The following is a 15,197-nucleotide window of genomic DNA, read 5'->3' on the forward strand; positions in this document are numbered from 1 at the left end:
TGTATTTATAGTAAACCAGAAAGACCACCTGTCTGTTCGTGTCACTTCATCAATCTCAATAAATGAAACAAGGAAGTCCAAGAATAGAAAGTACATCAGTGGTAGATTCATATTTGATGTAAATAACGGAGGTGTGGCAAGAGAGTTGCTGAACCATCAAGGTACAGGTACAGTAGCGGCATCCGTAAGAGAAATTATTCAAATATAATCTTCTATTTGTGGTCACTGGCAGTTAATTTATTATTTATATGAAAACCAAATTTCAGTCAAGCTCATTAGTTTGCATTCCACAATAACTAAAGTAACAATAACAATTGTACTTCTTATAAATATCTTTATAATTATTTGTTGATCTGACACGTTACACCAATATTCAATTACGGAGAAAAGCTGTTAATTTTGAGAGCTCTTGAAGTTGTAGTTTTACAACTTGATCAAATGTGCATGATATAAAAAGGATAGGGAAAGATACAAAAAATATACACATTTATATGTATATACATGTCATTATATATACAGTCAAACAACATGGATAACTTGCCCTTGGATAGCTTGAATACATGGTTAACTCAAACGGTTTTGTTTGGTTCGTTCCCACGCAATGATAAATTGCTTCAGATAACTCGGCCTCAACTTCGTTAACTCGAACAGTTTTTTGTCCAACGACTACCGAGACGGTTGTTATCGCTTTAGAATATCACTTTGTTCCAAGCCATAAAGATAAACAACAACTTTTAGTTGTTCGTAGGCATAGGTATTACCATCATCAGCCAAATATTTTCGTCAATGACTTTTCTAAAAGTTCGGTGAAATTTGATTTTTACCATACATCCGCTTGGCGATGTTCCTACGAAGGCTAGGAAAAGGAAGGTAACTTTTGCATAAGCTTCAAGAAAAACCGGCAAAATTGATCTTGGTTAAAACGGGGTCAAAACGCTCAAAAGAAAAAGATGTCTTTACGTTGGAGCATTTCAAAAGCGATCAAGTTTTGCCAATTTTAATCTGAAAACGTCTTGGCAGTCGCATCACATAAAAAACAAACTAATCTCAAGTAATAGAAAAATTTCTCTATTTTCTGATAAAAAAATTTTAAACTTCATATTAGAAGCATTTAATCTAAAACAAGCCATTCATGCTTTTGATTTATATTATAGTTTGTACATGTACATGTATCTACTAATAAATACATAGACTTTTGACAGTGCTCTGATAACTTGAACGCTCTGATAACTCAAACACTTTCACTCGGTCCAGTGAAGTTTGAGTTATCCGTGTGTGATAGTATATATATACATATATATATACATATATATACATATATATATACATATATATAAAAAATAGTTTCCTCACCCTGGTTAACCAGTAAGGGTGGTAATTTCTGCTCTAACTCGGGTTTCCTACCAGAGACCTGGGAGTTTGAGCACTTGCCTCAAAATCTTAGCTGTTCCCAATAGCGCACTTTTCTGCCACTCACCTGAGTTGATTGTTGTTGGTATTTGGGCAAGCCAAATTTTGTGCGCCGATTTTATTGTGCCCAATATATATATATATATATATATATATATATATATATATATATATATATATATATATATATATATATATATATATATATATATATATATATATATATATATATATATATACATATATATATAATATATACTATAATAGATATAGCAGTACCCAATGACTACAATATAGCCAGCAAAGAAAAAGAAAAGGTAGAGAAATATCTCCCTCTTGGAGAAGAGATTGAAAAATGCTGGGATGTAAGAACAACTGTAATCCCAGTAGTCATTGGGGCACTGGGCGCAATAACACCGGCGCATAAAATGTGGCTTGCCCAAATACCAACAACAATCAACTCAGGTGAGTTGCAAAAAAGTGCGCTATTGGGAACAGCTAAGATCTTGAGGCGAGTGCTCAAACTCCCAGGTCTCTGGTAGGAGACTCGAGTTAGAGCAGAATTTACCACCCATACGGGGTATCCGGAGTGAGGAAACAATTTATATATATATATATATCTATATGTATATATATGTATATATATATAAATTTATTATTTATACATATATATATATTTATATACATGTATATATATAGATATACATATATATACATATAAATACATGTAAATACATATTTACTCACTTGAGCACAGTACTCTAGTGTCAGCACATTGACCTTAATCTGTGAGGCAACTTAGTTGTTTCATAGCAGAAAGTCAACTCTTGTTGGCAAAGGGATTTGTCTTCCTTGTCGGCTCTGAGTTGCACTGATGAGGCTTCAATAGCCAAAACGCTGCTCTGTCTATAGCAAGACTATATATGTATATATATTCATGTCTTACAATTATATTTATATTGATATATATGTACCATACGTATATGTATATATACTATAATTCTATACTAGTCTATGTACTATAATTCTAAATACTATACTACTATAGTATATATACATACATATATACTATATATATATATATATATATATATATATATATATATATATATATATATATATATATATATATATATATATACACTGTATATATATACACTGTATATATATACACTGTATATATATATACACTGTATATATATACACTGTATATATATACACTGTATATATATATACACTGTATATATATATACACTGTATATATATATACACTGTATATATATATACACTGTATATATATACACTGTATATATATATATATATATATATATATATATATATATATATATATATATATATATATATATATATATATATATATATATATATAGAATTATAGTATAATGTGTTATATAAAGAATGTTTTTTATATTATACATATACTATATGTTTCTTGGTAAACAAGGATATTAAGCTCTATGTATTATTCAACTGACCCAATTTATCTACCCTGATAAGTATTATGCATCATGTATTACTGTATATATATGCTATGTATTATATTATATATGATGTACTATATATATTACGTGTTATATTATGTATGATGTATTATATATACTACGTATTATATTATGTATGATGTATTATATATATACTATGTAGTATATAATATATGATGTATTATATATATCCTATGTATTATATTATGTATGATGTATTATATATACTATGTATTATATTATGTATGATGTATTATATATCCGATATATTATATATTAATCTAATTTAAATTCTATTAATTCGAGATCTAACCACATATCTACATATCTGTTCTAAGTAGTAACAAGCCGTATACCATGATGTCATATTTGCCTAAACGTGGTTAAGTTCTTTGAATAAACCATTTATGGTTATTGTTCGAAAATTTTGCAGGTGTTGCATGCATAATTATAATGTTATCATAAAATAGATGTTAATTGCTTTTGTCAAGATAGTTTTTGTCAGGATATATTTTTTTAATTCTGACAAATCTTCCAAGCTAAATTAGAAGCTAGCTGTCATGTATTTGTTTGCAATGTCGCCATACAATAGCATCTTAATTATATTAAGAATGTAAATGATTTCCAGATATCACTTGTTAAGTGTTTTATAATTCGACTATCTAATTTATTCTGTTAGGATATTAAATATCACTTTTGGTAACTAAGTTAGTGGCTGGTAGAACTGGTGCTACTTAATACAGATTCATGTATACAATTCTATGGAGAACAAGAACTTGCTTTGATCTTTAGCCTTCCTGGAAGGGATAAGCTTTCCTAGAAGGACTAAGCCTTCAATGTAGTAAGCTTTTCTAGAAGGGGTACAATTTTTTAGAAAAGGTATGATTTCCTTTAGAAGCACACGCCTTGCTATAGGAGTGTACGCTTTTCTATGGGAGCGTACACCATGCTTTAGGAGTGTACGCCTTGCTATAGGAGTGTACGCCTTACTAGAGAGGTAAGCCTTCTTATAGAAGGAGGAGTCTTCCTAAAAGGGGTAAGCCATTCTAGGAAGAAGGGATTGGGCTTCTTGAAGATGCCAAGCCTCTTTAGAGAGGACTAGGTTAAACGCTGGTTCACACTGTACCACCATACATTGGAGTTGTCCTCTCAGCAATTATTCGTCAAGTTTGCGCACTGTAAACTGATGACACCATTGATGCAATGCAAATATGCTTGGAAATATAACAGTTGCCGAATTTTCTCAATATCTCTGTGTACATCACTGACAGTCTGTGCAGTGTGCATCACTTCAGCAATTGTATCATCAGATCACTTAATCTGTAGTACCCTTCATGATAGTTGCTGTGGGATTAGTATTACATCATTTGAGCGACTGTATCGTTTAATAAGAACACTATGTTAAAACCCATTCATCAACGTTTACACGAATAGTTTTGTGATAGTTTGAACAATTTTATCACAAATGACTGATGTAACGTGGGATTAGCACCGACATACGACCATATAGCGAGAATCAGCCTTAAAAGCTCCGATAAAAAGAATAAATATTATAAGGTCCTGTATAATATGCTTTACATAATAGCCTTTGTATTAATTGATGATTTTCAGAAAATAAGTTTAATGCATACAATAGATCTAGGAAGAGTACATGGGTACACGGGTACGCATCTATTATTAAAATGGGTGGCTATTTATTCTTGCATCAAACAACCAACTTGTTATATTTTTCTTGACAGAAAGAAGCCGTAACACAATGACTATAACAGATTTGCTTGATAATAAGCAAAACTTATACAAGATGGAAGAAATGGTAAGGTCAAAAGAAAAGAGCAATGCAGGAAGAAAACTTTAATGTAAATGAAGCTTGCGACACACTTTGAAAAAGGGCCATAATATTTTTCCAGAACAGCACCAAGTTATTTGACAGTCTTGCAATCTTTTTTTGCCTGCCACAAATTATTATTTTTATTATTATTCCTGTAATGTGTATTTTACAAATCAATGATTTTTGACGGCTCAGATGTTCTACACGTGAGCCATAACAAGCCGTTCACAAATTTTTAAAGTTGGCTCACTAGAGCCTACTTGTGAAAAATAATTTTGCAAAGAAAAGCTTATATCAGTGGCAAAATAATTTAAAGAAAGATATTCAAAAGTCTTACTCAAGAAATACAAAAAATATCTGGAATCGGATCAAGTGCTGGTATTTGAGCACGGCTGCGTTAGGGCATGTGGAGTTTCATGTTTTTCAAACCATGTTATTATGGTATATCACTCATATAGTGGTGGAACTCTGAACTTTGCTTGACAGCGTGTTCAAAAGGGTTCAAGGAAATTCATTTAAATGTTTTCATAAGCAGTCATAGCGTGTGCCTTAAATGATGTAACTACGTTAGGCGAACTCATAAACCAGCGAAAATATATCTCATCCATGTGATCTTCACTGATTAGCTTTAGGGCATATATGTAATGCTGAAAGTCTTTAAGTCATGTATTTTAACAGTTTTGAAATTATCAAAACAAAAAAAGGATGAAAACAGACACCTATTTTTTCATTTTAAACAGATTTCACCTAAAGTGACAAATAATGCCTCATGTCTCTGAAAAAATTCTATTGCAAACAGGAGCTTGTGATTTATCATTTGCTCATCAGGTGCACTCAAGTGAAAAGCCTTTTATCTAAATAGCCCTGCTCTCCAAAACAAGGTTGTCAGATATTTGTAGCAATTAAATTTCGAATATTTTTGTATGAAAGTCAAATTTTGCAACTGAATTTATTACACACAATTCAAGGTATCACTACATGAACATTATGCAGTACTATTGTTTTATACAGCCATATATTTTCTTCAAACAACATCAGTGCTTGGATAAAGCATCCAATGAACTCTAACAATAATATCAATAGCATCCCAAACTTTACAACTCAAACCAGCTCCAACTTGAACAGTAACAAACTCATCATCACAGTGATCTATCCGTGTAACAATCACCGTATTTTCATGTTTCGAGTAATTTTAGAGCTGCTCGCTGTCAAATAATTTTTAACAAATTTCAAAGAACCTGTTGAAGCATGTCAGGTAGATCAACCAAGCTTCTGATAAATGACTAAAATCAAACCTAAGTGTGAAAAATCAATCAATTTTGTTATTTGTTTTGTTTGCCATAGTCACCAAATGTTGGAGAATACAGTTTTACACAAACACAATAAATATTGTTTCATTTGTTCATTATTTAAAAGGTTGAACAGCCTATGAGGTAATCTTGGCTTCCACCTGGCAACGAAACCCTACTTGGTGATGGTTGCCATCCTTGGCATGTAAACATGATGCTTCAGTCGTGGGCTGACCAGCTCTAGTTATTATTTACTATAAACATATTGACAGTGTTTCAGCATATTAATTATGTGTATGGAAACAGATTGATGAAAAACATGCTAAAAGTCAAAGGCCTACATAAAAAATTGAGAAGTCTGATCAGTCTGATACAAGATTAAACAGAATGGAGCAGCACTTATCGGTCGCTTTTCATAAACCACGATAACAAAGATAACGGAGATAAGAAGGATAAGTGAGTCAGCATTGCTTCACTCGCTGACAGCTCTGAGACAATTAGATCAATCAATGGGATCAATCAGATTTTTCAATTGTCGATAGATAGCTTTAGCATGTTTTGCACTTGTGCAGCTCCATTCCACGTTTCCATGTACTTCCAGGACAGCAAAAATTAACCATAACAGAAATATCTGAGGCTCAGATAATTGCTGTTATGGTAGATTTCTGCTGTCTTTCCCTAAAGGCTTCACAAACTTTAAACAAAAACAATACTATTACTCTGTCTGTACAAATATGTTAGTAAGTGTTCCATAAATTATTATAAATTGTGTAATAACACTTTAGTTAGTGACTTGCTATGTCATTGGAAAGCTATTCTGAGCACGCTTGCAATAGCATCACAACTCATTTGGAGGTTTACAATTTTGATAAATGTCTCTATTCAAATTTTTCTATTACAAAACGACTTCCTCTTGAGATGTTTGTAGTTAAATATAGCTGGTTAGTTAGTCATTTAAATGAGATATAATGTCCTGAAGTTATTCTGATAAATGTTTGTAGCTGGCAGGTGTGAGCTGAATTTATGTACAATATTGTGGTTACATGAAGTAAATAACAATTGGCCTGAACAAGGATTTAGTGCAAATTGACTATAAGATAACTGAAAGCCATGAAATATTTATATATGGTTTATTTTGGTTTAAATTGGATATGATGGGTGGCCAAGAATTTATTTTAATCATGTATTGAAATGCAGGTGACTCTGTTTGCTATACAGCTGTATAGCGGTTGAGCATGGCCTAGTTTACTACTGGTCATAGATTGGGAAGGAATATAGTAGACAGGAGTTAGAGCAAAACACTATTCACTGCGCTTCTCTGCTTTGAATAGGTTCAAAGTTGTTTTCACTCCAAACCTTAGAAATAGTAAAATCCGAATGCATTCAACATCATTTCATTTCACTAAATTTGTGCAAAGGCTTTCACTGTGAGAGGAATATTCAAAATTATAAAAAAGCTCACTGCTGATGGATACGAATTGAGAATACTCGGCTAAGCTCTCACCAAAGGAAGTTAAAAAAATGTGATTAGACAGATCTTGGCTTAGTTAATGCCACTAATTGACTATGCATGAATTGAAAAGTGGCCATTAACGAAAAACGAGTCTACATTAACGAGTTTTGTTTTAAGAGAAACATAAAAAATTGTAGAAAGATTTATATAGTTCAACTCTGAATCATTGAAATGGTAGGTTACCAATTCTTCAGCAGCGAGCAACTCTGAAACCATTCAAAACATGAAAATACAATGATTGTTACACGAACAGATCACTGTGATAATGGGTATGCTACTGTTCATATTGGAGCTAGTTTGAGTTGTAATGTTTGGGATGTTATTGATATTATTATTAGAAATCATCGGACGCTTTATCGAAGCACTGATCTGTTTGAAGAAAACATATGGCTGTATAAAACAATAATACTGTGTAATGTTCATGCAGTGATACCTTGACTTGTGCGTCATAAATTCAGTTGCAAAATTTGACTTTCATACAAAAATTCAAAGTTTAAATGCTAAAAATATTTTGCAACCTTGTTTTGGAGAGCAAAGCTATTTAGATAAAAGGTTTTTCACTTGAGTGCACTTCATGATCAAGTGATAAACTACAAGCTCCTGTTTGCAATCGAAATTTTTTAGTTTTCAGAGACATGAGGCCTTATTTGTCACTTTAAGTGACATCTGTTTAAAATGAAAAAAACAAGTGACTGTTTACATCACTTTTTTTTTTCTTTTGATACTTTCGACATTTTTTATATGCATGACTTGGGGACATCTAGCATTGCATATATTCTCTAAAGCTAATCAGTAAAGATCACATAGATAAAATATATTTGCGCCGGTTTATGAGTGCGCCTAACATAGTTACATCATTTAGAGCACTCGCTATGACTGTTTATAAAAACATTCAAATGAATTTCCTTGAACATTTTTGAACACACGGTCAAGCAAAGTTTAGAGTTCTACAACTATCTGAGTGATATACCATAATAACATGGTTTACAAACAGGACGCTCTAAATGCCCTACCCCAGCCATGACCAGATACTGGCACTTGATCCAATTTCAGGCATTGTTTTATTTATCAAGTCAGACTTCTGGATACCTTCTTTGATTTTTTTCCACAAATATAAATTTTTCTTTACGGTATTATTTTGGTATTGGCTCCAGGGAGCCCAACTTGAAAAGTTTTTATGGCTCAACTGTAAGGCATGTGAGCAGTCAAAAAATCAATGATCTGTAAAATACACATGAAAATGATAATATTAACAATACAAATAATAATTTGTTGCAGGTGAAAAAAAAAGTTAAAAACTCAAAAAACTGTGCTGTTCTGAGACAATATTATGGCCCCATCTCAAAATGTCTCATTTGCATTAAAGTTCTTTTCCAGCATTATTCTATTCTTTTGATCTTTTGATTTTCTCCTCTTGTATAAGTTTTGCTTATTATCAAGCAAAACTCGTATGGTCATTGTATTACTGCTTCTTTCTGTCAAGAAAAAGATAACAAGTTGGTCGTTTGATGCAAGAATAAATAGCCAACCATTTTAATAATAGATACGTGCAGATGTATTCTTCCTAGATCTAATGCAACAATTAAACTTATTTTCTGAAAATCATCAGTTAATACAAAGGCTATTATGTAAAGCATATTATACAGGACCTTATAATATTTATTCTTTTTATCAGAGCTTTAAGGCTGATTCTCGCTATATGGTCGTATGTCGGTGCTAACCCCACTTTACATCAGTCGTTCGTGATAAAATTGTTCACACTATCACAAACCTATTCGTGTATACATCGACGAATGAGTTTTAACATAGTGTTCTCATTACATGATAAGGTGACTCAAATGATGTAATACTAGTCCCGCAGCAACTATCATGAATGGTACTACAGATTAAGTGATCTGCTGATACAATCGCTGATGTGATGCACATTACGCAGACTGTCAGTGATGCATATAGAAATATTGAGAAAGTTCGGCAGCTGTAATGTTTCCAAGCATATTCGTATTGCGTCAATGATGTCATCAATTTAAATGCACAGCTGACAGATGACTGCTGAGAGGACAACTCCAACATATGGTGGTACAGCGTGAACCAGTCTTTAACATAACAACAGGAAACTGATAGCGTGACGTGTTATTACGAGCATTTTAACATGAGAAGGAAACTTTATTAGTTTGTATTAAGTAAATTTGGCGACATTTTTTTATTATTGAATTCGCATGTAATTAAAAATTTATGAGAGTGTAGTAAATCAGATGTTACAGACACAGTACTAGTAGAGCCATTTTTAACTCTATCCTATTGGTTGAAGTAGTCGATTACAGGTGGATTGCCAAGAACAGTTAGTACTTTTGTTATTTATTGGTGAGTCAATGTGTTAAAAGTACAATAAAAATATATGCCAAGCATTACTACATTGTTATTTTTGGCTGTTGCACAATCATTTATTATAAAAGGTCAGAGAGTTGAGCATTACATATGATTGGCAAGTGAATATACCATAAAACCTCAAATTGAATGCTATGGTGCTTTATTTTTCAACCCTTCCTCTATAGTGGCGGTCAATTTGCGGTGACGTTCAAATAGAGGCTGGCGTTATATTTTTAAATGGCTCGTCAGGATTTTGGGAATATAGTTTTAGCCCTTTTATGGGCAAAGCGAATGTTACCTATATTTTGCCCTCTTCTTCCGGTGGAGCAATGTTAAACCCTTCACGTGCAATAAATCCACTAACCTACCTCCAACTTGTGTAAGATCGCCTAATACATACGCATTGAGAAACCGAAAAATATCTCTACCATTTGATATTTATTGCTTGCAATTAACCTGCTATGATTTTATAGCCTGTGTCCTCTTTTGTAACTTGTTAAAGATTTCAATTTTTATTTCATTTTTAATTTGAAGACATCTTCTTATTTTATATTTACATTTAACCAGTTAACATAAAAGCTCCTTGCATTTATTAAATCTAGCTTTTTATAAGCAATAGAAGAGGAGTTACGAGTGTCGATCCATTTTTAGATCAGATTACCGCAATGATGCTATCAAATAGTATAAGGTAAATCTGAAAATCTATAAGTTATATAATGATAATCTATCAATTGCTACAAATATATATTTATTCATGAGCAAGTAAAATTAACAAACCATACTTATATTACGTGCAGAAACAAAAACTACGATTTTGAAAACAAAAATACTTGCATCGTTGCTCGGATAGCTGCGTTCTGATTGTTGCTTTACATGGAACATACATTTTCTGGTTGTCCAATACCTTCCACAATGTATTCTGACCTCAATTATTTTCTACTCTGCTGAACTAGTCGGTGTTAGCATTTAAAAATGTTTTGGCAGAGCAAAGCTTTTATGCGTTGCATTTGGCAAAAAAATAATGCAAAGCGCAAAAGTTTTGCTCGCCAAACACTACATTTAGCCTAAGACTATTCAATCATCTTTCATTGTAAATTTAAACCATTTTTAAATACATGTACTTAGAAGTATCGATACCGTGTTAAGCAAGGAACTATGATTAACCTCAGACAGTTAATAATTATTTTTATGGTGTTGTTTTCAAAGTTTTAACGGAAAAAAATGAAAAGCTTTCGAGTTGGACAATGAGAGAATTCATTGTTATTGATGTAAAAAATTCATTATTAATGCCATTTTGTAAACACTTTTTGACAGATCACTTAATATTAGTATTGCAATATGTGAGAAACTGGAGATACAAGCTGATTTTCATGCAAGTTTCTTTCTTGTTATATGAGTACTCTTTGAGATACAAGCATACGAGCCGATTGTCGATGGCCACTATATGGCCGAGGATGCGAGAGGCCACTTTTGAGAACAACATCACTCAATCTTTCTTTTTGAATTAGTTTTAAAAAGTTTGTAAAAGGTTAGCTAAAAGCTATAGTGAACGCGAGGCGAAACGCGGCCAATCAAAATTGGATACCAAAAAGAGACAAAATTAAAGTACGTTTAGTGAAAGATTAAAATATAGTTTCAAGTGTGTGTTTAGTAAGTTAAATTCATTCAAATTATATTTAAAGTTTCTATCATACAAGGTTACAAAAGCTTAGTGTACCAAATGCGTTGCTCTCAAGTCACTCAGATGGTCATTATTCACAACATCTTTCTCGAATGTAAAAACTCCATAAAGTTTGGTACAGAGTGATGTTACATTTTATTGCAGATTATACCATTAAATGGTTAGTTGCTGCTTTGATAGAGTGGTATTGAATTATAACAATTAAAGACACTTTCTTCCACTGTAGCATCCTGTTTAGGTGGTTTTTCATAATATGCTAACGAATTAATTTCTACTTAGATATTTTATATAGGAAATAGTGCCTTGAGATGCCAGTAACTTGACATACAAGCTCAGTCCCAGAACACAGGCTCGTATGTCGATGTATGACTGTATATATATCTACATGTGTATGTATCTATATACATGCATTACATGCATCTACTAGATAAATGGTCGACGTTGCGTGGGTAATAAATGTCTTTGCACAGAAAATTTAAGTACTGTGAAGGTTTTCAAACTTAGTCAAGCAACTGTAAATTCCAAACTTCATATCTTGAGGAAAATGTTTTGCGCAGCTCAAATAAGTTAAAAAAAATAAAACAGCTATAACTGGGTTTGAATGTAAATGTGGAATAATTAGCAAGTAATAATTAAATTAAGTCTGTTTTGCTATGATTACAATAAAAGATGATTTGGTAATGATACAACTAATAGCAACTGAAAAAACAAAATACAAACCCTGAATACAATGTTGAATTAATAATGGGTGTATGCGAGTGCGTGGTGGAAGTTGCATGGTGCATGGTGTGCGGTGTGTTGTGCGTGGTGTGGGTGTGTATAAATAAACTGTTTGAGTAAAAGCTATCTATCAAAGCTTTGAATACTACAATAGTGGTACCTTTCGATACTGGCACAAATGTAAAAAGGAGATATCGGACAGTCTTTGTCTGACCGAATGGCAAGAGAATGCTTAGGCTATTCCTACTCAAAGTAATACAATTGTCCGCTTAGAAAGAATTGGTCTTGACCGCAATTTAGCAATTTAAATTTATGAAAAACCGGAAAGAGAAGTTCACAACAAAGCATCTCGTTCCATAGATTTCAATAAACACATCATTTAGCGCGTGCAATTGAAAAAAGGGTGTACCCAATATATTGTAAGAGCTATGAATTGTTCATAGCTTCTTGTTCGCCCGTCCGCCCGTCCGCCCGTCCACCCGTCCACCCGCCCGCCCGTCCATCCCTCCGCTCGCCCGTCCGCCCGTCTCTCCGCTCGCCCGTCCGCCCGTCCCTCCGCTCGCCCGTCCGCTCGCCCACTCGCCCGTCCGCTCACCCGTTCACCCGTTCGCCCGTCCTCCAAATTGAGAAATATATAGATTTGAAAAACAATTCAAAAGAAAGACAACTCCTCGAATAATGGTATTTATAGTACTAAATGCTTAAATGACTACCATACAGAATTGTAGACAATATAAAGATTTGTTGAAGCCAGAATGCTCTAATTTGAAAAAATAAAAGATTCCAATAACATGCATATTATATATTAATTTTAAAGTAATAAAATAGATTATTTCCAGTACTAAAAAATGACACATGCATATTTGATTAGCTACCAGTGAATTGCTTGCAAGTGAGCCAGTAAACACAGAAAACAATTAATTATCCCACGACCAAACAGAGCGAAGCGATTGGTTGGGAGATTTATGATAAATGCACATGGGCACCCAACTCCCGAAAATTATTCATCAACAATGAGACGAACCCTTGCATCAAAATTTCATCAACAAATTTAACCATCGTTTTGTAGAGTCGTTAAAGTATAATTGCGATACAAAACACATACAAACCTATTTAAATATGTTACCAAGTCTTTGTAAACTGTCGTTATTATCTTAAAACTTACCCATCTGATCGGATTATACACAAATAAACAGATTTATTTGGACGAAAATTGCCACAAAACGCTTAAAAAGCTCGGTTTAACAAAAGTTAAGACCGAAAATTGAAATGCCAATAAAGCCGTGCGACAGATAGTAGAACTATTTAGCAGTGCGCATTTCACGGGAAAACCTTGCTAATTTCACCAGTCTATGGCCTTGTTTACTTGTAATCGAATTTATTCGAAGGTTTCTGTAATAAACATAGACCGTTTGAGGCGTAGACCAATTTACAACTACGAAATTGTGGTACACAATTTATCAGCCGATGTTTTTTTGTCCAATCACCAAAGGTTTCATTGAACTATTTAAAACGTTAGCCAAAATTCTTTACAACTTATGTACAAGCTAGGGCCGAACTACAATGCCCCTTTATGACGAGGCATTCCTCTCGATCTAGCATGGGGTTTGACAATACACAAGAGTCAAGGTTCTACCACGACTAAAGCTGTCATTGATATAGGCCACCATGGAATGACCGCTGGAATATTGTTTGTTGCTCTTTTTCGAGTTTGAAACATCAATGACTTACTTGTTAACAACTTCGCTAGGGAGCGCATCACTCGATTAGCTATCAATGACCAAATCTTACAACGCAAAAGAGAGGAGAATAGACCGCGCGACATTTAACAGATACTGTATAGCCTGCTTATAATAGATATTGTAATATCAACAATTAACCAATAACTTGTGTACCTGGTTTCAACCCAACATTACCTCCAAAATAAATTGTTAGTTGCACCTTTTTAGAGTCGGGCTCAAATTTATTTTATATCATCTCAAGCAAGTCTCATTTACACTATACTCTGTCAATTCCTGCTGAGAACTACCTGTTCAACAATCAACAGTACCCTTTCTTTTTTCCATTATCACTTTGGTCGTAGGCTGTATGACAGTGGAACTTCTAGTAAAAATGTTAGAGTGGGTAATACATGAATTATAGGCTGGTTTGCAATTATTTTTATTTCATCATTTGTGGAATTTTAATATAAATTTTGGCAAGTTTATTGAAAAAAATTATTTTTAGTTACATCACCAAAACTTTTTGTCATTAGGGAGCTAATAAATCTATAGGCAATGTCAGTAGGAATGCAAGTCACGTTTGATCACAGTTTCTTCTTGGTCTTCATCCAAAAGTTGCCGAATACCAGTTTGTTTTTATTTAGAAAACTCCACGCTACTCCATGTTACAAAAAACTTACCATGTTGAACACCTGCATTACTTCTGCAAGTCATTGGTGGTTAATCAGTTTCCTATTGCAGAGTAACTAGCTTCTTTGTGTCGCAAACTTATTTTTCTGACTTATCATTTGCAGTAAGCGAGTAGAGAATAAATATCTTTAAAAATCACAGCACTCTTTGACCTGCAAATCATTTACATTGGTTGGTATACCGGAAGGCTCCAAACTCGTTTGAAAAATGTTGGAAATTTTCTTAAATGATTTTTACAAGTCACTAGTTTAGTCTAAAAGCTGTTTATATGCAGATACCACTACATGTATGTTTTTTAATATTGACTATGTTTTGAATCACAATAAAAACTTAGCTTTATTAATGAAGTTCAGCAAATAAATAGTTGGTGTAAATAGTAAATTAACATGAAAAAATTCCATTTTCTCTTGCAAAATAATTGCAGCAAAACACAATTTAGGCAAAAAGCAGTTTTGCCCTGTTATCTAGAAGCTGTC

General features: G+C 33.0%; 1 protein-coding gene across 2 annotated transcripts in view; it reads left to right on the forward strand.

Moving 5' to 3' along the window:
* Positions 1-3,114: 3,114 nt before the first annotated feature.
* Positions 3,115-15,197, forward strand: part of LOC137396331 (type-2 ice-structuring protein-like) — a 78,755-nt gene continuing 66,672 nt past the window's right edge. The window contains exon 1 of one of the 2 annotated variants that reach the window (XM_068082561.1): positions 3,115-3,948. The gene's annotated coding sequence lies outside the window, so the exon portion shown is untranslated. The remainder of the gene's footprint in view (positions 3,949-15,197) is intronic. The other variant, XM_068082560.1, reaches the window with a different exon arrangement.

The sequence above is a fragment of the Watersipora subatra genome, chromosome 5, assembly GCF_963576615.1.
Source record: "Watersipora subatra chromosome 5, tzWatSuba1.1, whole genome shotgun sequence".
NCBI lineage: Eukaryota > Metazoa > Bryozoa > Gymnolaemata > Cheilostomatida > Watersiporidae > Watersipora > Watersipora subatra.